A 27,488-nucleotide genomic window follows, 5' to 3' on the forward strand; every position below is an offset into this window, starting at 1 on the left:
AGTGCTACATTTGGGGCAAAAATAGGTTACAATGTGAGCATATATATAAGAAACTAACCCAGAATTGAGGAGAGGGGACTGTAACCAGGGAAGACTTCCTCATGAAAATAGTATCTAAGTTGATATTGGATGATGAGTGGAAGTTAGCCAGGCAAAGAGGGAGAAGGCACAGCAATTACAAAGGCCCAGAGAGAAATTAAGGAAATGCAAATATTTCAGAGACTAGAATGGAAAAAGGTTAGCGAAGGTTTAAAGATACCCATGTCTGATTATTGGCAAGGGTAACGAAGGTTAGAACTGTCATAAATTAAAATAGCATAAACTGGGCTGCAGGGTGAAGGCCAGAAAACGTAGCCATCAGTGTGTTGTGGGGGAGAAGTCAGGAAATGACAGTTGTTAAGGGAAGTTAAAGCACCACAGTAGAGTTTGGCTGTGAAAGAGGTGATAAGATGGGGTGGAGGAATGGTAAGAAAGTGCAGTCCAGTGACTCTGTAGGACTTGGACGGGCGAGGTGGTGCTGCATAGTGGTGCTCAGGCTACCAGTGTGGAGCCTGACCTGGGTCCTTGAATTCCGGAAATCAGAGATCATTATCTGAGCCGGAGCCAAGATACTTAATGGCTGAGCCACCCAGTCGCCCCTAACAAGGTTCGTTCATATAGCTTTCTCCATCCTAAATTCCATTTCTGGTGATTAAAATGTCTTCTTTCCTCCTGGTACAGGGAAGGCACCTTTCACATGGTAGTTTTATGAACTCTTTCAGGGAAGAAAGGTGAGAGGGTGACGCGCACAGTGACCTTCCTCCTTCTGCCATTTTTCTCAAATTCCTTTAGCTTTATTCCATATGCTAATGTGCCATATTCTGGGGTAGCATGTCTTGAACCCCCTCAAAGGTATATCTTGTTTTGTGAGATATATATATTTTTAAAATAATTGAGAGCACTGCTGTGGCTATATTATTTTTTAGGGAACGACTCTCTCCCCCCCTACTCCTAGTTTATTGACATTTGGTTTGAAAATTTAATTTTCAGGTTTTTTGTGTGTTTCTCCTCTCCCAATGAAAAATTCTAGATTGGTCTACTTTATGTGTTCCCCACTCCCCTTGTCACTCTATGCATACCTTTTTATTTCTCTGTTCGTTTTCTGTTTCCTCCACTAGATCTCAGGTCTCCAGGAGTGCAGGGACTATTTAGTTTTGTTCACTGTGTATTTCCCATTTCCTGGCTCAGTGCCTGGCAAATAGTAAATGCTCAATAAATATTTTTGAATAGATAAATGATGAGTATTGAAATTTTGTGTATATTTCTTTGATGTAGTTAGTGACTACAGGTAGTATATTGCTTTGTATATTCAGCAGAGAAAAAAGCAGCTCTGCTGTATAAGCATTTTTTATTTCATTTTTCTTTTAAGTAAGCTCTAAGTCTAAGAGGGGTCTTGAACTCATGATCCTGAGATCAAGAGTCACATGCTCTACCAACTAAGCCAGCCAGGCCCCCCTCTATGAGATTTTTTAGGAGTACACATGATTAAAAAAAAAAGTTATAATTACAGAAAAAAATTCTATTAGAACACAGTTTTATTTATTTATTAAAAACATTTTTTAATGTTTATTTTTGAGAGAGAGAGAGAGTGAGAGACAGAGCAAGAGCCAGCAGTGGAGGGGCAGAGAGAGAGGGAGACACAGAAACCGAAGCAGGCTCTAGGCTCCCAGCTATCAGCACGGAGCCCAGTGCAAGGTTGGAACCCATGAACCATGAGATCATGACCTGAGTGGAAGTGAGACGCTTAACCCATTGACCCACCCAGATGTCCTGGTTTTATTAAATATATATTGTATTACATCATGCTTCCAGACAAATTTTATAATTGTGTGTGTGTGTGTGTGTGTGCACACTTTGTTTTTTTATGTATTTATGCATTTATTTATTTATGTGTATGCGTGAGAGAGAGAGAGAGAGAGAGAGAGAGAGAGAGACTCTGTGTGTGAGCAGGGAGGGAGCAGAGAGAATCCCAGTCAGGTTCCACACTGTCAACACAGAGCCTCAGGCATGACATCAAATGTGGTTTGCTTAACTCACTGAGCTGGAGCTCTGTGTGTGTACACTTTAAAACGGGTCTTGCTCTATTTTTCTAAGGGCATTGACATTAAATTTGTAAAATACAATGCTCTGAAGAGAAATATTTTGAAATCTTAAGGATTATTTATTTCAATTTCTGTTATGTAAAAAAAGTGATTTTTTTTCTGGAAATGAAATTTCAGATTCAAGTAGTCATTTTTGGGTTTTTACCTAACATGATATTTTTTTAAAAAGCTCTTTTTTCAGCAAACCTATGTGTCAATACAAACCTATGTGTTAATATTCATAAATGTACCTAGAGTTAAATTTATTCTGAAATATATTTCTGGGGTTGTAAAAGCTTGAGGTTGTCTAACAAAAGACATATTAGGAAAATATACTTAAAAATTTTTTTCTTTGCTCTCTCTTAATCTCCCACCTCTACATTCCATTGACTTTATGGAAAAATTGGTTTCTTTCAACATCATTTTTCTTTCAATGGTTTTTGGCAGCGTGTGCTTAGGTCAGTTAACTGCTTGCTTAAGTTTACAAACTGTGGGTCTACATTTATAAACACAAGCTGCTGTGTATATCCTCTGCAGAAAGCGTGGAGAAACTGTCATAGGAATAAAAACGGAAGTCCTCCCGCTCCCCCACCTTTTTTAAAAAAGAGGTATAAACCCCAAGAATACCCAACGCACAGGAGGGAAGTTGGTGGATGTAAAAAGAAACTGAATTTTGCACGGCCATGGAAATGTAAGCAATGGATAACTCCAGAATTATTTATGCGGTGTCCTGTCTCGATCTGTTTTGAGGACGTCCCTTAGGCCCTGGTCAACCTTCCCCCGCCCCCCGGCAGCACCGCATCAATAGTCTCCAAAAGCCTCCAGCCGCTCCTGAGCGAGAGGGGGCGGGGAGGACGCGGTGGGGGGCGGGCACCCGGCGGAGGTAACCATAAACCACACCTCCCAGAGTGCTGTGCGCGGGTCTCGGCGTGCGCTTCTCTCGCCGCGCTAGAGGCCGCCGTTCTCGGGGCTGAGCCGAGAGGAAGCCCGGCGCCTCCCAGGGCTCTACGGGGCCGCGCAGGAGGGCGCGCGTCCGTCGGGTGCTCGCGCGGGTCTAGTGCGGCGCCGCTAGGTGCTGCGGCGAGACGCTGGGTTGCGGTAGCCTGGTTGCGCGTCTGCTGCTTTAGCGAGGCCGGGAGGAACCGAGCAGAGGGACAAGCGGAGGACCGAGGTAACCGCTCTTCTTCCCCCCTCATTCCTTTCTTCCTTTGTGCGGTGCTGTGGGTTCACGCCGAGCCCTCCTTTAACCCAACCCTAAATATCGTTACGCCGCTCGAGCTTTCGCTTCTGGCTCCGGGATACTCCAGCCCTACCAAGCAGTAACTAAAACTCCACAGCTGAGAGGGTTTAGGGCCCATTAAACCGCTGCACGTTTTCTGTCGCTCTGGTTGGCGGGAGGAACGGGGTCGCATTTCCTCGAGGAGATCCTCAGCCTCTGGCTCTGTCATCCCCGTCGGTGGCCCCTTGGCTGTCTCCTCTCGGTCTTTCGAAGAAGAGACGGACAGGCAGGTGCTTGGTGGCGTGCAAGGAATGAACAGTAGCGGTGCGGCCGGCCGGGTTCGGGGCCCAGGGAGGGCGGCCGGCCTGTGGGTGCGCGGCAGGTGGGCTGTCTCCTGGCCCTGCGGCGTGGGGACTCGCAGCCCGCCGGGGACTGGCTCGCCGGAGGGGCTCGCTGCCCGTTGGGACTTGCTGGTACCGGGGGTTTGCTGCTTGCGTCAGATGTCCCTTCCGCGGGAGTATAGATCCTAATGGAAGAGTGCCTCCTGGTGTGACACCAGTAACCAAAGCCCCTTTCCGAACACGCAGCCGCTCCGTGGAGTTTGTTTTACTGCTCCACAACCAGCTCTTTCTTCCTTCCACTCACTTCTGGGCTTAATTAACTTGCTGATTTCTTCAGGGAGGGCGATTTGTCTACATAGTTGGGAGTTTTCTAGTCCGGGGTTTACCCTTTACTGGATTTGCACAGTCGTAGCGTTTGCGCTCCTGGGTGTGAAAAGCATTTTACGTATTTTCCCACTTGGCAGTGTTGAATCCGATGACTTTACGTAGGAAATTGAACCTTTCTCAGTAATTCCCTTTTATCCGTTTTAATAGCATAACTGTTTTTGGCCCTTTACCCTATGCTAATGTTACCGCCTTGGGAGGATACTTTCGGGAAAGCGTCTCGAAAAACCTGGGTTGACGAAAGTAGTTTATCTGCTGGTTGCACTTTTTCATTATTTTTGTTTTCTGTAAGTTGATAATTGACGTTTGCTGTTCTTTATTCTCACTTTATGAGGAAACCCTTTCTCCATCTCCCTTGAATCCTGACTCTGGCAGAGGGTGGTCTTGGGAGAACAGGAGGACCTCTGCTTGGCGGTGGCTTTTTTCATTGGCTGCTGCTTTTCCTTTTCCTTCCTGAACTACAACTGTCAGTCCCTTTGTATATTGCCTTTTAAAATATCAAATAATAGTAACATAAATATAAAAAGGAATCTTAAGATAACTGTACTCACATATGCACTGTTTCGTATTAACATTTAAAACATTCTTTTAGTATTTGATGAGATTACTATTACTGTGGGGTTTTTTTAATGATAATATATTCTGTAATAATTGCACATTCTGTATTCTGGCAGGAAACTTAATTCACAGTCGGGGTAATTTTTACAAAACAGTATTTCCTCATTTGTTAACAAAGCCAGGTAAATTTTGACACACCCACCGACTCCTTTTTCAAAAACAGTTTTAGGTTCATAGCAAAATTAAGTAAGGTACAGATTTCCCATATACCTTCTGCCTCCATATGCCTCCTGCCCTGCTCCACATATGCACAGCCTCCCTCACTATCAAAATTGCCACGTGGGAATGGTAGTTTTGTTAGAAAAGATGAATCTACATTGACAGATCATTATCACCCAAAGTCTGTAGTTTAAATAGGGTTCACTCTTGATGTTGTATATTCTATGGGGTTTAGACAAATAACACTTTTTTTTTTTTTTTTTTTTAGAGAACTTTTAATTAAGAGTTGTAGAGAATGGAAATGAGTATTGTTATTGAAAAAAGATTACAAGGGTGGGCGCCTGGGTGGCTTGTGGGTTAAACGTGGGACTCTCTTGATCTTGATCTTGGCTCAGGTCATGGTCTTGCAAGTTGGTGGGATGGACCCCAACATGGGGCTCAGAGTTGACTTTGAAGAAGTCTGCTTGGGATTTTCTCCCCATATCTCTGCTCCTCCCCTGCTTACACACACACACTCTCTCTAAATAAATAACCCCCCCCCCCACAAAAAGATTACAAGATATTTTGAACATCCTAAAAATTAATTTCAGTTAGTTTTTGTGTTTTAAAAAAATTGGGTGTTTAAACTTTTGGTTTCTTATGTTTAAATTTTCAACAAAGTTATTTGTTTTTGTATATTAAGAATTAAAGAGATGAATGAGAAGAAATTCTTCATAGAATAACAAAAATAATCATTATTTTCTTAGCTGTAAAAGGGTATAAAATATTGTTATGATGTGAAATCATAAACTGTCATAATACACTATAATGTTTATTGATATCATTAGTTAGATGCTGTATTTTAAAATTCTGCCAATTCATCATATTTTCAGGTGAATACGGCTTAATACCATCAAACTTTTTTTTGTTTGTTTGGCAGAACATGAGAGTTTATTGTCTGGTTATGAATGATTTAGTTTGATGAGTCAGAGATAAAATTATGGAAGAGTCAAAAATGCCTTGGGAAAATTTCTACTTCATCTCTCTGGTTCTTAACCTAGATCTATGAGGGTGTCCATAAATAGTCTTCCCAGAGTCTGTGAACTCTGTGTATCTGTACTTTCTGGGGAAAAGACCCCTAGCTTTCAGTAGATGTTCAAAAGGTGTTCATGCCACACACACCCCCCCCCCCCCCACCAAAGGTTTTAAGAACTATTAGGATCGGTTATCTAGGCAGGCTTGTTTGCTAAACATTTTGTAGATTATTTTTAATATTAGGTTTTTAAAAATTTTTTTAAGAAAGGTAATCTTTGAAGCACCATGAGTGCCTGTTTTTCTTCCAGAACTAGTAGTTGATATTAATGATATACTATGTTCATATCAATAATAGTGCTGCTTCTTATATATGGAGATGACACCACTGATTGGTCCATTTTTGTTAGGCAGATACTGCCCATTCCTCTCTTCCCTTAATGTTTATTATTTATTTTTGAAAGAGAGAGAGAGGGGGGCACCTGGGTGGCTCAGTGGGTTGAGTGTCCAACTTCGGCTTAGGTCATGATCTCACAGTTCGTGGGATCGAGCCCCGTATCAGGCTCTGTGCTGACTGCTTGCTAAGAGCCTGGAGCCTGCTTCAGATTCTGTGTCTCCTTCTCTCTCTGCCCCTCCCCCACTCATGCTTTGTCTCACTCTGTTTCTCAAAAATAAATAAATGTAAAAAAAAAAAATTAAAAAAAAAAAAAGAGAGAGAGAGACAGCACGAGCAGGGGAGAGGCAGAGAGAGAGGGAGACACAGAATCCAAAGCAGGCTCCAGGCTCTAGGCTCTGAGCTGTCAGCACAGAGCCAGACACAGGGCTTGGAATCCATGAACCGTGAGATCATGATTTAAGCTGAAGTTGGAACCTTAATGGACTGAGCCGCCTAGGCGCCCCTCCCCTCCACTCTTGATGGGCAATAGAATAGGTCCCAAGGAATGACACCCAAATACAATCCAGCATGTTAGAATCTTATTTTGAAATGCTTAAAGATAATTTGGTTTCCTTATTTTAAAATTTGAACATTTTTTCTTTTCTCTACAGAACACCAAATGCTAAAGAAAATTAAGTATTTTGTTTTCCAAACTAGATATTTGTTGTAATGTGATATTTCTTCTTGTAATAGCACGGAGTGTAAAGTTTTATTAAATCCTAATTGATGGTTATTTTGACTTACAGTGTTGCTGGTTTGGAAAGAATTTGGGTATGATTTTTCAAGAAATTGACCACCTGCTTATATAAATTAGATTATAATTTATAATTTTAGTTTATAACATTTAAAATTAATCTTATTTGCATTTGGGGAATTTTAGAGTTAGGTTAGAGTTCTAAGTTTGGGTTCATTCTTATAATAGAGTTTGGAAGTAAGCTATATCAAACTGCCCTATTTTTCTTTTTAGTATTAGGTTGCTGGGCTCTGAGGCTTTACGGTGTGAAGCCAACTTCTGTTTCTGGATCAGTTTCGAGTAGCATTCACAAGGCCTGAAGAGTAGGAAGTGAGTTAAGTATTGCGGCACAAACTTAATAACAAATGTATGCAGCAGAGTAATATCTTTTTGTCTTTTTCCTTGAGATATTTTTTACTTTTCCTTTTGATATTGGTATTTTCATATGAATTGGAAAGCTTTTCGAAGTTCAGATTCTAAGTCAATTCTTGGGAATTTATAGAGTAGTGTAACAGAACTGTGTTTGACTCACCAGGTTTGCTTCTTAATAAAATTAATCTGAGAGGTTTAGATAAATCTCAAAGATCAATTAGAGGTGGATACTAGCATTTGCATAGTACTTTGCATGTACAAGGTAAGTCACTATGCTGCATCTTTAGTTATTTTAATGCAGAGGATTGCTTATTACTTTAATAATGAAAGTTTGAGTTAAATTAATTGGATCTAAAACAAAGGGGGATCATTTCAGTAAAAATTTTACCTATGGAAAAACTATCATTTTAAGATCAGTGATTTTATGTGTATTCTCTTATCTTTGAACTTTAAAAAATTGAAAAACATTTCCTGTACGGGGAGATAATTATTAAAATTTTTTTTTTAACGTTTATTTATTTATTTATTTTTTGATTTTTTTTTTTTCAACGTTTATTTACTTTTGGGACAGAGAGAGACAGAGCATGAACAGGGGAGGGGCAGAGAGAGAGGGAGACACAGAATCGGAAACAGGCTCCAGGCTCTGAGCCATCAGCCCAGAGCCTGACACGGGGCTCGAACTCATGGACCGCGAGATTGTGACCTGGCTGAAGTCGGACGCTTAACCCACTGCGCCACCCAGGCTCCCCAAACGTTTATTTACTTTTGAGACAGAGAGAGACAGAGCATGAACAGGGGAGGGGCAGAGAGAGAGGGAGACACAGAATCAGAAGCAGGCTCCAGGCTCTGAGCCATCAGCCCAGAGCCTGACGCGGGGCTCGAACTCAGACCGTGAGATCATGACCTGAGCTGAAGTCGGATGCTTAACCTACTGAGCCACCCAGGCACCCCGGGAGATAATTATTAATACCCCATTTTAGTTCTTATAATTTATATATACCATACAAAGATATAGTTAACGTCATCTTTGGCCTTGTGGTAAGACTTTTGGCTTTGTAGTCAGGCAAGCCTATGTTGAGTCCTTGGCATTGCCACTTAATAGCTTTGTGACCTTGGGTAGCTTTCTTAGCTTCTCTGAACTTCTTTATCCACAACTGTCAGGTAGGAATAATACCTCTTTGGGTTGTCCCAAGGATTGAAATGAACAAATGTTACATATCTAGCTCAAATAATAGCAGTTACTTGTATAGTTTATGTGCTAGACAGTTTATTAACTCATTTAATTCTTATAACAGTCCTGTAAAGTTGGTACTGTTGTTTTCCACATTTTTACAGATGAAGAAACTGAGGCTAATGAAAAGTTATATAACTAAACCAAGGTCATACAGCTAGTAAGTAGATAGTAAGCACTCAAAGCTGACTGTTGTCATTGAAAGAACAACAATAAGGAAGACTTAGGCTAATATAACCAGTCCTTATCTTTTTCTGTAATGAAAAATGCATCTGCATGTAGATTATTATAAAGCATATTTTATTTGTTGGAAAAGATGTTGATTGGAGTATTGTGTTCCTGACTAAGGACTCGGGATCACATAATTTATAAAAGCGATAATGTTCATTTATTGAATGCCTATTGTAAACTAGATACAGGGTTAAACATTTTATATGTTATTACTTCATTTAAACTTCACAACAAACTTAAAGCTGAGGTTCAGAGTGATTTTATTTTATTTAAAAAAAATTGTTTTTAATGTTTATTTCTGAGACAGAGAGAGACAGAGCACGAGTGGGGAGGGGCAGAGAGAGAGGAGGACACAGAATCTGAAGCAGGTTCCAGGCTCTGAGCTGTCAGCACAGAGCCTGATGCAGGGCTCGAACTCACAGACTGCGAGATCATGACCTGAGCCGAAGTCGGATGCTCAACCGACTGAGCCACCCAGGCACCCCCAGAGTGATTTTAAGTGATGTGCCCAAGGCTAACAGCTAACGGAGAATCCCAAACTGATCATAAGGTCTGCTGTTAATCATTAGTTTATGTGCCTTGTGTTAGCTATTGCTAACAGAGTTTTCTAAAAATCTAAGCAACAGCTTAAGGAATTTCAAATACAAGAAAAGTACTCTCATAGTTTAGAAATAAACGGTGATTACCTAAAACTAGGGTCTTAGAGGACAAACTCAGCTTATTCTCACTTTTGTAAATAAAGTTTTATTGGAACACAGCCACACTTAGTTCCCTTATGTATTGTCTCTTGATGCTTTCATACTGTAATGGCATACTTGAGTGGTCATGAAAGAGACCGTATGGGCCACAAAGCCTAAAATATTGACTGTTTGGTCCTTTATGGAAAAAGATTGATGATCTGTGACCTGCCCAATCCTGTTCTTTTTATAAATGAAGAAACTGAGACTTGGGGAGATTAGGTAATTTACCCAAAATGTAGCTAGTTAAAATCCAATTATACTGATTAACTCACTGTTACTTCTGTTATATCATGCTACCTCTTTTTCTTTTTGTTTTTTAAAGTTTTAACTTATTTATTCATTTAAGTAATCTCTCTACCCAACATGGGGCTGGAACTCACAACCCTGAGATCAGGAATCACATGTTCTTCTGACTGAGCCAGCCAGAAGGTGCCCCATGCTACCTCTTTTTAAGTTCTAAAAACAACTGTACCTTATGGTCATTATACGAGGGATTCTAAAGCATTGTAAAATGTTTATGACCTATGAGAATATTTCTTTTTAAAATTTATTTATTTTTGAGATTGAGAGAGAGAGTGCAGGGAAGGGACAGAGAGGGAGAGAGAGAATCTCAGGCAGACTCCACACTGATGCAGGGCTCGAACCCACAAACTGTGAGGTATGATCTGAGCTGAAATCAAGAGTTGGATGTTTAACCAGCTGAGCCACCCAGGTGCCCTGACCCATAAGAATATTTAACCCAGTTAAAACAGGCATGCTAGCTGTGATAGTAAGTATTTAGTCATTTCTTTTTTATTCTTAAAATTTGAAGAAATGTTGGGAATATGCTTTGTATGTCCCATGCCATAAATTTCTGTGGCCCACTTTCAACTTATGTTTCCTTATTTTCCTTCACAGATTTTTCTATAGTAAATAGAAATTTTTGTAATCATTCCTTAATTGATTCCGAAACAGCAATTGCAGTTGGAACCTATCTTGTAGTTGGAAATCTATCACATCTCCATATTTACAAAATAGAGATTGTACATCTTGCATCCAGTTTTCTTTCCATTTACCTTTACATTATCCATGGAACCAACCTTCCTTCCTGCCTGCCTGCCTGCCTGCCTGCACATAGCCCAGTGCAAGGCTTGAACTCATGACCCTGAGATCAAGACCTGAGTTGAGATTAAGAGTTGGATGTTTAACTGACTGAGCCACCTGAGCACCCATATCCATGGAATTAAAAAAACACATTTTTAAAAATCTTTATTTATTTTGGGGGGGGGGGGACAGAGTGTGAGCGGGGGAGGGGTAGGGAGAGAGGGGGACACAGAATCTAAAGCAGATTCCAGGCTCTGAGCTGTCACCACAAAGCCCCACGCAGGGCTCGAACTCACGAACCATGAGATCATGACCTGAGCTGAGGTTGAACGCCCAACTCACTGAGTCACCAAGATGCCCCTGGAATTTTTCTTTTTTTAATGTTTATTTATTTTTGAGAAAGAGAGTGTGAGCTGGGGAGGGGCAGAGACAGGGACAGAGGATCCGAATCAGGCTCTGCTGATAGCAGACAGCCCAATATGGGGCTCGAACCCACAAACAACGAGATCATGTCCTGAGCTGAAGATAAATTTAACTAACTGAGCCACCCAGGCTCCCCTTCATGGAATTTTTTAAGCATTGAGTTGATATGATCAGATTTGAATTAAGGAATGATAACTGGCAGCAGTAGGAAGGATGCACTGGTGAGAGAAGAGGCTTTGAGAGGTTTTCATCATAGCTGTGAAATGATGGGGCCTGTGACTAAAGTGGTGTTGCCGGAGAAGAAGGGCCAACATTATATGAGAGAAATTGAGGAAACATAATGTATGAAACTTGGTTATAATTAGGTAGAGTGGAGTGGGAACTTTGAATGCATGGGAGCTTTCGCATTCAGTGGGGAACCTTGATCATCTGGGATAGTTTGTGTTCTCCCTTAATATCCAGTACGTCTCTTTACTGTTGACTTTACTACATTATTTTTATCATCTGTTTTTGTCCCATCTGGGTAATTCAGGCTCATTAATGGTAGGAATTATGTCATGTCTTACCCTTTTTCAAGGGGGACTTATTTTAGATAACTTTTTAAAAGGTTAGATTACTTTTGTGCATATGTTTTTTAAAAGTTTTTTATTTAGTTTGAGAAAGAGCATGTGTGAGAGTATGAGCAGGGAGGGGCAGAGAGGAAGACGGAGAGAGCGAGAATTGCAAGCAGGCTCTGCATCCACCTCAGCATGGGAGCCCAATGTGGGGCTCTATCTCACAACTGTGAGATCATGACCTGAGCTGAAATCAAGAGTCAGGTGCTTAAGCGACTGAGCCACCCAGGTGCTGCCAGACTCACCTTGAATAGCACTGCTGTAAAGCACTTGGTTGTTGCTTTTCATATTCATCTTTGAATTTCCATAACCTGCAATATAACGTGTGACTGGTTGACGAAATGAATAGGTTTCAAGGCAAATAAATGGTGTTTCCCCTTAACACTGATAATATTTCTATTTTTATTGGAATTCCTTGAAATGCGATTTTAAAACCATGTGACTTGCATACACAGTATGTATATATGTATATGTGTATGTATGTTGGTTCCTGTGCTCACCTTGTGAAAGTAAAAGGAAGTTTCCAAACTCCTAGAAGACTGATTCTTGTATAGCCATGGTAACAATTAGTCACTTGAACCAGTTTTAAACCTGCTTACTGAATACATGACAGTTCTTTGGAATTGTTGTTTTTAAGTCACTGTGATCAATCAATAACAACCTACCTTACTGAACAGGATTTTGCAAGCCAGCTAGTCAGTGGTAGCCCTTTTAGTAGCACTGCTTCTAAACCTCTAAAAATCCACCAATCCCTGAACTCCAGATTTCCTCCTAAACCCTATATAAGATTAGCAATCTGCTCTACTCAGGTCTGTGCCTGACCAACATAGCTCTCCCTAAGTAAGTAATTATTATCTAGCTTTGTGTTCTTTATTTTGATAGGCTATTGAGTGAGAAACATCTTTTCACAGTCAGAAACAAATTATTGGTAAATTTATTTTTTGGTAGGCTTTATATTTTTATTCAGATTGTCATTTATTAATTTAAGTACAACCCTGTGACCCCTATGGCCTTCTTAAAACAATTTCTTTTAAAGTTTATTTATTTATTTTAAGAGAGACAGAGACTATGGGCAGGGGAGGGGCAGAGAGAGAGAGAGAGAGAGAGAGAGAGAGAATCCCAAGCAGGCTCTGTGCTGGCAGCATTCGATGTGGGGCTCAAACTCATGAACCACGAGATCTTGACCTTAGTGTAAACCAAGAGTCGGATGCTCAACTGACTGAGCCACCCAGGCGCCCCACTCCTGGGACATTCTTAAACAAAACTAGTAATAGAGTCCCTACTTAAGAGAGAGTTCATACACATTGCTCACATACTTAGGTAAAAATTCAAGTTTTTAAAAAATATTTTTGTTTCTTTTACTACTTTATATTAGACTTTCTGACTATTATGACTATAATAAATTTTGTTAGCCAGTTCAAATAAGGGGGGGGATGATTATGATAGTGAAACAATACTAGATAGCTTTCTTAATAAAACAGACCCCAAAATAGGAACATCTTACAAAGTATTCAGTGTAGTAAAAACGTTGATCATAGACTCTGGAAATGACATTAGTATTTAACGAGCAGACTTTGATAACAATTGTATCTAGTATGTGGTAATGCTAAGAAAACCATTTTTAAAAGAAAAACATTTTTTTAAGTCACAGTAGTTAATTGTTAGGAGTCATGTGTACCTTGACCAAGTAGTAACTATTGAAACTGTAATCCAGTTTGTCAGAGCAGGGGCTTCTCTTTTAATTATTGGTTCAATATATTTTCTTTTGGACTGTTTTTTTTTATTAAATATAATTTATTGTCAAATTGGTTTCCATACAACACCCAGTGCTCATCCCAAACAGGTGCCTACCTCAATGCCCATCACCCACTTTCCCCTCTCCCCCACCCTCATCAACCCTCAGTTTATTCTTTGTACTTAAGAGTCTCTTATGGTTTGCCTCCCTCCCTCTCTGTAACTTTTTCCCTCCGCTTCCCTTCCCCTCTGGTCTTCTGTTAAGTTTCTCAGGATCCACATATGAGTGAAAACATATGGTATCTATCTTTCTCTGCCTGACTATTTCACTTAGCATAATACGTTCCAGTTCTGCCCACGTTGCTACAAATGGTCAGATTTCATTCTTTCTCATTGCCAAGTAGTATACCATTGTATATATAAACCACATCTTCTTTATCCATTTGTCAGCTGATGGACATTTAGGCTCTTTCCATAATTTGGCTGTTGTTGAAAGTGCTGCTATAAACATTGGGGTACAGGTGCCCCTATGCATCAGCACTCCTGTATCCTTTGGGTAAAGTCCTAACAGTGCTATTGCTGGGTCATAGGGTAGATACATTTTTAATTTTTTGAAAACCTCCACACTGTTTTTCAGAGCGGCTGCACCAGTTTGCATTCCCACCAACAGTGCAAGAGGGTTCCTGTTTCTCCACATCCTCACCAGCATCTGTAGTCTCCTGATTTGTTCATTTTAGCCCCTCTGACTGGCGTGAGGTGATATCTGAGTGTAGTTTTGATTTGTATTTCCCTGATGAGGAGTGACATTGAGCAATGTTTCATGTGTCTGTTGGCCAGCTGGATGTCTTCTTTAGAAAAGTGTCTATTCATGTATTCTACCCATTTCTTCACTGGATTATTTGTTTTTTGGATGTGGAGTTTGGTGACTTCTTTATAGATTTTGGATACTAGCCCTTTATCCAGTATGTCATTTGCAAATATCTTTTCCCATTTCATCAGTTGCTTTTTAGTTTTGTTGATTCTGCAGTGCAGAAGCCTTTTGTCTTGATGAGGTCCCAGTAGTTCATTTTTGCTTTTCATTCCCTTGCCTTTGGAGATGTGTCAGGTAAGAAATTGCTGCGGCTGAGGTCAGAGAGGTTTTTTCCTGCTTTCTCCTCTAGGGTTTTGATGGTTTCCTATCTCACATTCAGGTTCTTCATCCATTTTGAGTTTATTTTTGTGTATGGTGTAAGAAAGGGGTCTAGTTTCATCCTTCTGCATGTTGCTGTCCACTTCTCCTAGCACCATTTGTTAAAGAGACTGTCTTTTTTCCATTGGATACTCCTTCCTGCTTTGTCAAAGATTAGTTGGCCATACATTTGTGGGTCCAATTCTGGGTTCTCTATTCTATCCCATTGGGCTGTGTGTCTGTTTTTGTGCCAATACCATACTGTCTTGATGATTACAGCTTTGTAATAGAGGCTAAAGTCTGGGATTATGATGCCTCCCACTTTGGTTTTCTTCTTCAGTATTACTTTGGCTATTTAGGGTCCTTTGTGGTTCCATACAAATTTTAGGATTGCTTGTTCTAGCTTCGAGAAGAATGCTGGTGCAATTTTGATAGGTATTGCATTGAATGTGTAGATTGCTTTGGGTAGTATTGACATTTTAACAATATTCTTTCTTTCTTTTGGACTGTTTGATTCAAAATTTAAAATCTCTATTCTTTGCGGGGCACCTGGGTGGCTCAATTGGTTAAGCATCTGACTTCAGCTCAGGTCATGATCTCATGGCTCATGAGTTTGAGCCCCACGTCAGGCTCTGTACTTACAGCTCAGCGCCTGGAACCTGCTTTGGATTCTGTGTCTCCCTGTTTCTCTGTCCTTCCCCCTGCCCTGCTCACGCTCTGTCTCTCTCTCAAAAATAAATAAAAATTAAAAAAAAACAAACCCTCTATTGTTTTTGTAAATAAAAAGGAAATAATGAATATAGCCTAGGATGTAATATTTTGTATCATGTAAAATCTTCACATAACTGAATTATAAAGAGTACAAAGTACAAAGTTACTTTAAAGAAGAATGAGTCTAGGCTTTCTAGAACAGGAGCTTGTGAAGATGCCCAGGTAGGAGGATTCTAAGTGCACCTCCTCCAATGGACACACCAAGGTACAACTAAATAATGTGCAACTTACTCTGAACATGACCTGAAGACTAACAGAAGAGCTGTTTCACAGCTGAAGACATATAGAAAAAGCCCCATTGACTAAGGTAGGGAGGGACAGAGATGTGGCTGGGAACAAAACCCCTGTACAGGGAGAGGGATCTCACAGGTCTGGAGGTCCTCCCTGGGAAGTGAAGGGATCAAGCCCCATATTGGGTACCCCACAGGAGACCTGTGCTGGGAAAATGAGCCTCAATAACATCTGGCTTTGAAAATCACCACAGCTTAACTCTAGGAGAGTTAGAGTGCTATAGGAAATGGAGACTCTGCTTAAAGGGCCCCCACACTATATCACTCTCTCTGAGACCCAGCACAGAGGCAGCACCTTGAAAAGTACCTGGCTTATATGTGGAAGAGATTTGTTGACTAATTTTAGAGCACATGCTAGAGAGGCTGAGACCTGTAGGAACTTTCTCTAGGAATAAGTGCTGGCAGGCATCATTTTTCTTGCCCTCCTTCAGCCTAACTGGCCCAAAGCTGATGGGAACCAGTTCTGACACTCTCCATCTACCCTGTTAGTACTGCTCCCCCACCCAGCATTCTTTTGTGGATCTGACCTCAAAGCAACTCTTATCCTGCCATACCCAACAGGCAGCCTTGGTATTCCCTTTCCCTCTAAAGCAATTGCTACCCCATCATACCCAGCAGGCAGCTCCTCCCAGTGACTCCTGCCCCAGGTGGGAGCAACCTTGCCATCAGCACTCCTGCAACAGTTATGGCTAGGCCTCTCAGCCAGCTGCACCAGGGGTTAATCCCACCCACCAGCATGCCCATAATAGCTGCATCTGGGTCATTTAGCCAGCTGTGCTAGGGGCCAGCCCTGCCTTCAGTGTGCCCATGGTAGTTGAGGCTGGTCATTGCAGTCATCCTGGGTGGGTGCCAGCCCCATCAACCAGTATACTTGCTGCAGTCATGGCCCAGTTACAATAAGAGGGCACATGCAGTCCACACAGGGGATATCCCTGGAGCACTGGTTCTGGTGACCAGGGAAGTATTGTGCTGCTGGGCTGCATAGGAAGTCCTCTACACAAGGCTGCTACTTTCAAGACCAGGAGACTTATCTGACCCATTTGACATAGAAACAGAGTCAAATGACAAGAGGAGAGAGAAGACTATGTTCCAAATAAAAGAAAATGATAAAACCTCAGTAAAAGAAGTAGATGAAACAGATAAGCAACTTACTCGATACAGAGTTCAAAGTAATCGTCATAAACATGTTTGCAAGACTTGAGAGAATAGATGAACTGAGTGAGAATTTCCACAAAGAGAAAATTAAAAAAAAAAATCAGACCTGAAGTATATAATAACTGAAATGAAGAATACATTAAAGGGAATCAATAGCAGATTAGAAGATGCAGAAGAATGTATCAGTGATCTGGAAGGTGAGAGAGTGGAAATCAAGCTGAACAGCAAAAAGAAAAAAAACGTTTAAAAAAATCAGGATTAGTTAAGAGACTTCTGGAACAATATCATACATACTAACATTTGCATTATAGGAACCCCAGAAAGCAAAGGGAAAAAGGGGCAGAGAATTTATTTGTAGAAATGATGGCTGAAAACTTCCCTAACCTAAAGAAGGAAACAGACATCCAGGTCCAGGAAGTTCCTAGACTCGATGAATCCAAAGAAATCTACACCAAGATACATACTAATTAAAATGCTAGAAATTAGAGGTGCCTGGCTGGCTCGGTTAAGCCTGTGACTTTGGCTCAGGTCATGATCTTGTAGTTCATGGGTTTGAGCCCTGTGTTGGGCTCTGTGCTGACAGCTCAGAGCCTGGAGCCTGCTTTGGATTCTGTGTCTCTCTCTCTGCCCTTTTTCTGCTTGTGTGCTCTCTGTCTCTCAAAAATAAACAAACTTTAAAAAATTATAAAATGTTAAAAATTGGAGATTCTTAAAAGTAGCAAAAGAAAAGCAACTAGTTATATGCAGGGGAAACCTCCTAAGGCCATTAGTTGAGTTTTCAGCAGAAACTTTGATGACTTTAAGGGAGAGGCATGATATATTCAAAGTGCTGAAAGGAAAAAACCTACAACCAAGAGTACTCTACCCAGCAAGATCATTCAGAGCTGAAGGAGAGTTAAAAGAGTTTCTCAGAAAAACAAAAGTTGGAATTCATCATCATTAAATAGAATTTACAGGAAATTTTAAAGGGACTTCAAGTGGAAAAGAAAAGGCCAAATTAGAAATTAGAAGATCATGAAAGGGAAAAATTTCACTGGTAAAGGCAAACATATAGTAAAGGTAGTAGACCAATCACTTAAAATGCTAATATGAAGGTTAAAAGATAAAAGTATTAAAATTAGTTGTATCTACAGTAATCAAGAGACAACACAAAATTAAAAGATGTAAAATATAACATGAGCATAAAATATGGAAGGAGGAGTAAAAATGTAGTGCTTTTAGAATGGATTAAAACTTAAGTGACAAAATATACTGCCATATACAGAGAATGTTATATATGAACTTCATGGTAACCACAAAATCAAAGCTCTATAATGGTTACACAAAAGATAAGGGATTCCAGTCATACAACTAAAGAAAGTCATCATATCACAAGGGAAGAGAGCAAAAGAAGACTAGAACAGAGAAGAACTATAAAAACAACCAGAAAACAACAAAACAAGTACATACCATATCAGTAGTTACTTTAAATGTGAATGAAATAAATGTCCCATAAAAAGACATAGGGTGACTGAATGCTTAATGAATCAAGACCCATCTTGCTTAAACTCAGACCTAAAGACACATATAGACTGAAAGTGAAAGGATGCAAAAAGATACTACATGTAAAAAAAAAGACATAACCTGTAAATGGAAGTGAAAGAAAAGCTGGTGTAGCAATTCTTATATTAGACAAAATAGATTTTAAAACAAAGAGTATAACAAAAGACAGAAGGGCATTACAAAATGATAGAGATCAATCTAGTAAGAAGATATAACAATTTAAATATCTATGCACCCAATATATAAAGCAAATATTAACAGACATAAATGGAGAAGTTGACAGTAATACAGTAATAGTAGGGAACTTTAAAACCCCACTCATATCAGTGGACAGATCATCCATTCAGGAAACAATGGGTTTGAACTATAAATCAGATGGTTTTAACAGATCTATATACAACATTCCATCCAAAAAGAGCAGAGTGCACATGGAACATTTTCCAGGATAGATCATGTTAGGCTACAAAACAAGTCTCAGTACATTTAAGAAGCAAGCATCTTTTCTCATCACAACGGTATGAAACTAGAAATCAATACAAGAAAAAAAAAACCTGGAAAAAAACACAAATATGGAAGTTGAACAACATGCTACTGAACAACTAGTGGGTCAATGAAGAAATCAAAGAGGAAATAAATAGGTGGAAACAAATGAGAATGGAAACACTCTGGTGTGTGGCAAAGGCTTACCTCAAGAAACAAGAAAAATCTCAAACAATTTAACCTTATGCCCTAAAGGAACTAGAAAAAGAACAAAGCCCAAAATTAATGGAAGGAAAAAGGTAACAAAGATTGGAGCAGAAATAAAATGCTCTTAAAAAATGGCAGAAATGAACAATGAAACTGAGAACTGGTTGTTTGAAAACAAAATTGATAAACCTTTAGCCAGGCTTATCAAGAAGAAAAAAAGGACTTAAATATATAAAATTAGAAATGAAAGAGAGTTACTATCAATACCACAGAAATATAAAGGATTATAATAGACTACTGTGAAAAATGATATGCCAACAAATTGGACAACTTAGATGAAATGGATAAATTTCTAGAAACATAGTCTTCCAAGACTGAATTAAGAAGAAATAGGGGCGCCTGGGTGGCTCAGTCAGTTGAGCATCCGACTTCAGCTCAGGTCACGATCTCAGGTTCGTGAGTTCGAGCCCCGCGGTCAGGCTCTGGGCTGATGGCTCAGAGCCTGGAGCCTGCTTCCGATTCTGTGTCTCCCTCTCTCTCTGCCCCTCCCCCATTCGTGCTCTGTCTCTCTCTGTCTCAAAAATAAACATTAAAAAAAAATTTAAAAAAAAGAAGAAATAGAAAATCTGAATAGACTGCTAGTAATGAACTTGAATTGATAATCAAACTCCCAACAAACAAAAGTCCAGGACCCACTGGTTTCCCAGGTGAATTCTACCATGCATTTGGAGAAGAATTAGTACCTATTCTTAATTCCAAAAAACAGGAGAGGAAGGAGTCCTTCCAAATTTATTTTACCAAGCCAGCATTACTCTGATACCAAAACCAAAGACACCAAAAAAAAAAAAAAAAAAAAGGAAAATTACATATAAACCATTATCTCTGGTGAGCATAGATGTAAAAGTCCTCAACAAAATATTATTAGTAAATGAAATTCAATAATACATAAAAAGGACATTCACCACTATTAAGTGGGATTATTCCAGGGATGTGAGAATGGTTCAGTAGTCATAATTCAATGTGATATATCACATTAACAAGAGGAAAGAAAAAAAACCACATGAATGTCTCCATAGATGTGGCAAAAACATTTAATAAAGTACAACATTCATTCATGTTAAAAACTCAACATGGGTTTAGAGGGAACATATCTCAACATAATACAGGTCAAATATGAAAAACAAGCAGAGGACCTGAATAGACATTTTCCAGAGAAAGCATTTAGGTAGCCAACAGGCACATGAAAAGATGCTCAACATTACTAACCCATCAGGGAAATGCAAATCAAAACCACAATGCAGTATCACCTCACACCTGTCAGAATGCTCATTATCAAAAAGACTAGAAGTAACAAGTCTTGGCAAGGATATGAAAAAAAGAACTCTTATGCACTGTTGGTAATGTAAATTGGTGTAGCCACTATGGAAAACAGTATGGAGGTTCCTCAAAAAATTAAAAATGGAAATTACCTATGCACCCCTATGTTTATTATAACATTATTTATAATAGATATGGAAGCAACCCAAGTGTCCATCAATAGTGGATAAAGATGTGGTATATAAATACAGTGGAATATTACTCAGCTATAAAAAAGAACGAAGTCTTGCTGTCTGCAACAACATGGATGGACCTAGAGGGTATTATGTTAAGTAAAATCAATCAGAGAAAGACCAATACTATATGATTTCACTTCTGTGTGGAATCTAAAAAGCAAATGAACAGACAAAAAAACTAAACAGACTCTTAAATACAGAGAACAAGTTAGTGGTTGCCAGTGGTGAGGTAGGTGGGAAACTGGTGAAATAGATTAAGGGGATCAAGAGGTATAAACTTCCAGTTATCAAGTAAATCACAGGAATGAAAAATACAGCATAGAGAATATGATCAATAACACTGTGATAATTTTGTAGGTGACATATAGTGACTACACTTACTGTGGTGATAATGCATAGAACTGTTGACTCACTGTGTTATACACTTGAAAAAATAAAATGTGTATGTCAACTATTCTTCAGTTAAAAAAGAAATAAGAGAAGAATGAGTCTAATAACACTATGCTGCCTATATAGCAGTAGTTACTATATAGAGATTCTTCAAAGTACTATTTGGAGTTCCTCTTTCTACTTAGTACTGTTCTGATTAATGTGTAGTATAAAAGTCATTCTTTGCCTATAAAGACTTTAGTTATGAGAATAATACAGTATGAATTAATATAGTGTTCTGCATAACAGTATTATATATTGATAGCACATGTAGATTGTAAGTGCAAAGAAGTTAGAAAAAAGAAAATAGAGTGACCTAATGTAGTATCATTATGCTTTTGCTGTAAGTCTTGTTTTCTATAATTCATTGTAAGTTGTGTTTACATGTAAAAACACATTAGTTTTGTTATATATTCTCTGCATCGAACCAGTAAAACCGTCTGCTTCTGTTTGAAATACCTTTTCTTCAGAACTTCTTATTTTCTGGATTGATAATGATTTTACTAGCATTTAGGGAAACAAAAACATGGTCTCATTTCCTGTCTGCTTCAGTAGTATTAACACAGTACGGTGTGGTAGAAACAGACCTCCATGGATCATCTCTTTTTTTCTTTTTCTAATCTCTTAATATATTTGAGGAAGGAGTAGTATCTTATTTTTTTCTCCCTAAGGGCCAGAATCTAAGTACATTTTTTTTTTTTAACATTTTGGGTTATAGAGTTTAGGTTGAGATTTACTTTCACTTAATACTAACATACAGCCTTTATAAGTCCTAAAGTCTGCTAAGTTCCTTGGAGGAGTGAAGTGTTGTAGGGAATATTCATTTCCTGCTTTTATCTCCCATTTTATTATTTATAATAGATTTTTTAAAAATTGAGGGTGCTGTGTTCTTTGAATAGACCATTTTAAAAGAATTTGATATAGAAAGTTTTTGAGCTGTTGTGTCTTACTCAAATCTAATGTCAAATGTAAAAATGATTTTATAAAAATGAATATTTATAATGCCCTTTTCATAGAGCAGTCCTCTGACAAAGGAAATAGATTTGTGACAATAATAAATTTAGCCTTTAAAAAGAAGCTAGAGTGGTTTGGTACAAGGGAAAATGTGTATGATAGTTTTGAATCATGTGTACATAAACCTAGTGAACTTTAGAAGTAAGATCAGTAATACTTGCCATCATAATACTCAGACTCTTGGGCACAAAATATGGTATGATGAAAGTTCTGGATGAAGGAAGACTCACTAGCTTAACTAGCAATGAAGAGTTGACCCTGTTCTTTTATACTGGGGGAAAAACACAGCCAACAAAATCATGCTGACTCAATCACTTATGACCCAGGCTTATGTGGGCAAGATACATAGATTTTTTTTTTTTACATAGATATTTTTAAGATACTCTTCTCTAAGAGTTAACATTGTATTAAGCAGGCAAGTCTAAAACACAAAAGGAATAAAATCATTCAGAGAACTACAATGTACTGTGTGGATTCACAGAAGGGTGATCATACCCCATCGAGAGAATTTAGAGAAGGCTTCCTACAATTCAGAAACATTGTTTAAGTTTGGCCTACACATCATTCCCTCACAAGAAATAGCTTGAGTACTTGCACATATATTTGAGAAAAATGGAATAGTGAAGTCTGATAAAGTAGAAAAAGAATGGGCTGAATTAGAGCTGAATTGAAAGCTCCCATATTCTACCTGTGTGACTTTGGGCAAGTCAGGGATATTTAGGCCATCTATAATGTAGTTGTGGTGCTTAAATGAGAGTATGTGTAAGACTTCTGGCAAATGTGACACACAGTGGTTTAGTCAGTAGCCTTTCCCCCTCCCTTCTCCTACTTTATGTCAAAAAATAATGGAGGAAAAGACTGGAAGGTAAGTTGGAATCAGAGCAAGGAGGGGTTGGCTTTGAATGCCAGGAGAAGCAATTTGAACTATGGTTTGATCAAACAGTTTGGAATTGACACTGAGAGCTAGATAAATCTGGCAGCATTGCCCTTATTAGTTGTTTAGGGATGATAGGGGCATGGTGATTGGTTAATGGGAGCTATTCTAATCCAGGCAAGATTTGTAGGTCTCAGAGTACCATAGTCTCCTACCCCCCTTATCCATGGTTTCATTTTCTGCAGTTTCAGTTTTGTGAGGTCAACTGCTGTTCAGAAGCAAATGATCTTCCCAACGTATCATTAGAAGGTCAGTAGTAGCCTAACAGTGTGTCAGTGCCCATCATTCATCTCACTTCACAACTTCACTTCAACTTATCATGTAGGCATTTTGTCATCTCACATCACAAGAAGTGTGGGTACAGTACAATAAGATACTTTCAGATGGAGTACACACAACGTCTGAGACAGACACCACACTCACATGACATTTATTACCGTATATTGTTACAATTGTTCTATTATTAGTTGTTAATCTCTTACTGTGTCTAATATATAAGTTAAAGTTTATCATAAGTATGTATGTATAGGAAAAAAACATAGTATGTATAGGGTTTGGTACTATCTGCAGTTTCAGGTATCCAGTGGGGGTTTTGGAACATATCCCTTGCAGATAAGGGGGTCACTGTACAGTGAAAGAGAGTTGAATTCAGTGAATTCAGGAATAGGAGAGATTTTCCCAAGCAGGTTCAGGGGAATTGAAAGTGATAGGTTATGAAAGTCAGAGGAGTTAGGTATGGCTCAGGTTATGAACTAGGGCAACCTAAAAAATGACATGGCAGGGGCACCTGGGTAGCTGTTGTTTAAGTGTCTGACTCTTGGTTTTTAGCTCAGGTCATGATCTCAGAGGTTCGCGAGTTCAAGCCCTGCATTTGGCACTGTGTTGATAGCACAGAGCCTGCTTGGAATTCTCCCTCTCCTCTCTCTCTCTGCCCCTCCCCACTTGCACTCTCTCTAAATAAATAAACTTAAAAAAAATGACATTGCCACATGCAAAAGTCGGGGAATTAGAATGGCTGGTTTTAGAGGGGAGAAGAGAGGGACCTTGATTTTTCATGTCTTTGTTGTTTTTTTCTATTTCACTTGCTAAGTGCTCTGAACAGTAGTATAGTGGATGATAGCACAGACTCTTGGAGCTGTGCTGCCTAGGTTTGAATATTGGCTCTCCCACTTACTTGGGCTGCATTCCATCTCATTGTGCCTCAGTTTCCTCATTTTGGGTTATAACATTTTGGGTTATAGAGTTTAGGTTGAGATTTACTTTCACTTAATACTAACATACAGCCTTTATAAGTCCTAAAGTCTGCTATGTCACCGTATGTCTTTTGTTTGCATCATTTAGTTCATTTACGTACAGAGTAATTCTAGGTGGGGGTGCCTGGGTGGCTCAGTTGGTTAAGCTTCTGACTTCAGTTTGTGATCTCGAGGTTTGTGAGTTCGAGCTCCACATCAGGCTCTCTACTGTCAGTGCAGAGCCTGCTTTGGATCCTTTGTCCCCCTCTCTCTCTGCCTCTTCCCTGCTTGCTCGCTCTCTCTCTCTCTCTCTCTCTCTCATAGACATACATCAAAAAAAGTAATTATCAGTAGGTATGTACTTATTGTCATTTTGTTACCTACTTTATAGTTGTTTTTGTAGTTCTCTGTTCCTTTCTTCTCTTGCTTTCTTCCCTTGCTGTTTGATGGATTTCTTTAGTGATATTCTTAGGGATTCCTTTCTGTTCATTTTTTTGCATATGAATTACAGATGTTTAATTTGTTGTTACCGTTAAGTTCACATACAACATCATGCATGCATATAGCCATCTATGTTAAGTTGAAGGTCATTTACTTTAAACCCATAAATCCATTCTTCTTTTTTTTTTTTTAATGTTTATTTTTGAGAGAGACACAGCGCAAGTGGGGGAGGGGCAGAGAGAGGGAGACACAGAATCTGACAGCTCAGCAGAGAGCCTGATGCAGGGCTCAAACCCATGTACCATGAGATCATGACCTGAGCTGATGTAGGACGCTTAACTGACTGAACCACCCAGACGCCCCTTGATCTACTGCTTTTATTATGTTTGTATTTACCTGTGAAATTTTTTCATTTTTTAATTTTCTTACTCTTGACTACAGCCTTTTCTTTCCACTCAGAAAATTCCCTTTAGTTTTGTTGGTATGGGAAACTATTTATCTCTCCTTGTAGTTTGAATGATAGTCCTGTTGGATAGAGTATTCTTGGCTGCAGGTTTTTTTCCTTTAAGCACCCTGAGTATATCATGCCACTCCCTTTTGCCTGCAATGTTTCTGCTGAAAACTCAGCTGATAGCCTTATAAATTTTCCCTTGTGTGTAACTGTTTTCTTTTCTCTTGCTGTTTTTAAAATTCTCTTGTTATTACTCCTTTTTCCACTGTGTTATGTATCATGGTGTGGACCTCCTTGTGGTGATTTTACTGGCAGTTCATTGTGCCTCCTAGATATGGGTGTCTCTTTCTTTCCCCAGAATTGGGAAGTTTTCAGCTATTCTTTCTTCACATCAGTTTTCTTTTCCCTCTTCTCTCTCTTCTCCTTCTGGGATCCCTATCATGAGAATGTTATTGCACTTGATGATGTCACTCAGTTCTTTTAACCTATTCCAATTTTTACCATTCTCTTTTTCTGTTCAGCTTGGTTGCTTTCTTTACTCTCTCTTCCAATTTCCATATCCATCCTTTTGTGTTTTCTAGTCTGATGTTGATTCCCTCTAGTGTATACATTTTTAATTTCAGATATTGAGTTCTTCATCTCTGGTTCTTTTTTCTTTCCCTTTTGTGATAGTCTCACGGAGGTCTTTCAGTCTTTTCTCAAGTTCCATAAGTATCTTTGTGACCCTTTGAATGCTTTATCAGATATATTGCTTATCTCCATTTCATTTAGCTCTTTTGCTGTGATTTCCTATTCTTTCATTTGGGACATATTCCTATGTCTCCTCATTTTATCTAAGTCTGTGTCTTTGTTTCTATGTATTAGGAAAATCAGCTGTGTCTCCTGTTCTTGAAAGTGTGGCTTTATGAAGAAGAGTTCCAGTGGTGCCCTGTAGTACAGCGTCTCCTGTTCACCAGAACCAGGCACTTCAGGGGTGTCCCCTATGTGTGTTGCGTGCACCCTCCTATGTGTGTTGTGGCTGAGCTGTGTTTGCTTCAAGTCCAGTTGGTTGGAGTGGCCCAGCTTCTCTGTTGTTTGCAGGGTTTGGTTGCCATGCCGTTAAGTTGCTAGTCTGGGGCTGCTGTGGGCTTGTAGTTGGGTGGTGTCAGCAGTCAGACCAAATGCCTGCCCTCAGCTTGTGTGCTGCAGCTGTGGTAACACGGAACTGCAGGACACTTTTCCTGTGTTGTCCCCTGAGAGGCTTTTGTTCGTTGGCAGGTCTGATATCAGACCAGATGCCTGCCCCCAGTAAGTCTGCTGAGGCTGCAGTTGCACTGGTGTGTGTAGTTCTCTTCCCCTCTCCCCAGGCACAGGGAGTGGTGCTGTTCCCTGATTGGGCTTCTTATAGGATGTGTTGTAGCAGGAGCTGTTTTGGAGGGATGCTTGCCAAGTTGGACAGGGTTGGATGGGGCAGATCCACAGGAGAACACAGGGGCAGGGTATGTGGTGTTAGCTAGTGCAGTGGAGCATGTTCCTAGAAATGTCCAGCTACCTAGGCTTGGGGGTGGGAGGAGAAATGGCACCGGCCAGATCTTTTGTTCTTAAGTCTCCTAAAGATTCCTGCCTGTCCAGCACATGTTCTGAGATTAAATAACACTTCTTCCTACGTATCCCAGGTGCTTTTCAAATTGCTGCTTTTATATTGGGTCTTTCAGGGCAAGGACTCAATTTCCTAATACCTTCTGGCTTTCCCAGAGTCAAGCCTGCTGATTTTAAGTACCTGGAGTTAAGCCCCACCGGTTATAAAAACTCATGTAGTTAATCCCTACTGGTTTTCAAAGCCAAATGTTATGGAAATTTGTCTTTCCAGTGCAAGTCCCCGATGTCTGATGTGGGTGGGTATTGTATGGACATGATTCTTTTGTTGTCTGTACTTTTGGTGTTATATTCAAGAAATCATTGCCATATCCAATGTCATGAAGCTTTTCCTCTGTTTTCTTCTAACAGTTTTATAGTTTCGGGTTTTAAATTTAGATCCTTAATGCATTTTGAGTTAATTTATGCATATGGTATAAAGAGTCTTACTTCATTCTTTTGTGTGTTGGTTATCTGCTTTTTAGGTAATGTCTTTTTATAACTGGTAATTTTCTTGGCTTTGATGTCTGTGTTATGAGATAATGTGTCTCCTTCAGTTTACTTTTAAGTACTGTTAGCATGGTATATCTGTTTCTATCCTTTACATTAACTTATTTGTATTTTTATACTTAAAAGTTGGTGTTGTTTCATAGGCAATTTAATGTTGAGTCACACTTCTTATGCAGTCTGACAATCTTTTTTTTTTAATGCCTTTATTTGAGATAATTTTAGGTTTATTTGCAGTTGTAAGAAATAAT

General features: G+C 39.4%; 1 protein-coding gene across 4 annotated transcripts in view; it reads left to right on the forward strand.

The window, feature by feature from the left end:
- The first annotated feature begins 3,028 nt into the window (after window positions 1–3,028).
- The window catches only part of KLHL8 (kelch like family member 8), a 62,927-nt gene continuing 38,467 nt past the window's right edge, over window positions 3,029–27,488 (forward strand). For 2 of the 4 annotated variants that reach the window (XM_053217146.1, XM_053217147.1), the window contains exon 1: window positions 3,030–3,291. The gene's annotated coding sequence lies outside the window, so the exon portion shown is untranslated. Of the gene's footprint in view, window positions 3,292–27,488 lie in introns of all 4 variants that reach the window. The other 2 variants (XM_053217148.1, XM_027060399.2) reach the window with 2 other exon arrangements.

The sequence above is a fragment of the Acinonyx jubatus genome, chromosome B1, assembly GCF_027475565.1.
Source record: "Acinonyx jubatus isolate Ajub_Pintada_27869175 chromosome B1, VMU_Ajub_asm_v1.0, whole genome shotgun sequence".
NCBI classification, from domain to species: Eukaryota; Metazoa; Chordata; class Mammalia; order Carnivora; family Felidae; genus Acinonyx; species Acinonyx jubatus.